This window comes from Spermophilus citellus (assembly GCF_964194105.1).
Source record: "Spermophilus citellus genome assembly, chromosome: 9".
Taxonomy (NCBI): Eukaryota; Metazoa; Chordata; class Mammalia; order Rodentia; family Sciuridae; genus Spermophilus; species Spermophilus citellus.
Window position 1 is genome coordinate 83,817,693 of NC_138191.1, and position 620 is coordinate 83,818,312.

Below are 620 nucleotides of genomic sequence, written 5' to 3' on the forward strand. Positions count from 1 at the left end.
AATTCTCCTTTAGTTAGTCAATGTGGTGCTGATCATCACCACAAAGAATACTGAAATCAGAGGGGAGGGGAGGGGGGGATAGTAGAGGATAGGAAAGGTAGCAGAATACAACAGTCACTAATATGGCATTATGTAAAAATGCGGATGTGTAACCCATGTGATTCTGCAATCTGTATTTGGGGTAAAAATGGGAGTTCATAACCCACTTGAATCTAATGTATGAAATATGATATGTCAAGAGCTTTGTAATGTTTTGAACAACCAATAAAAAAAAAAATACTGAAATCAGTACAAGACTTTCTGTGCTCCCCGGCCTGCTGTCCACACCAGGGCTGGCCTCCTGGGGATTGCAGGCCTTCCAGCCTGTGGACCAGTGCCCCACTTCTTGAGGTGTGGCTCTTCGAGTAAAGGCTCATCATCATCTTTGGGGCCCACTTTTGAAGTCCAGGAGTTTTCTCCAATTTATTTTTTATGAAATCAGTATTTTGCTTCTTGAAAAAACTTAATGTCTTCTCTCTTTGAATGTTGAAATTTCATCATGCACCTTCATGAAGGAAAAATAAAAAGCAGAAGGTAGCATGATCACAAAATGTACTTACTTCATAATTCAGATATTTGGA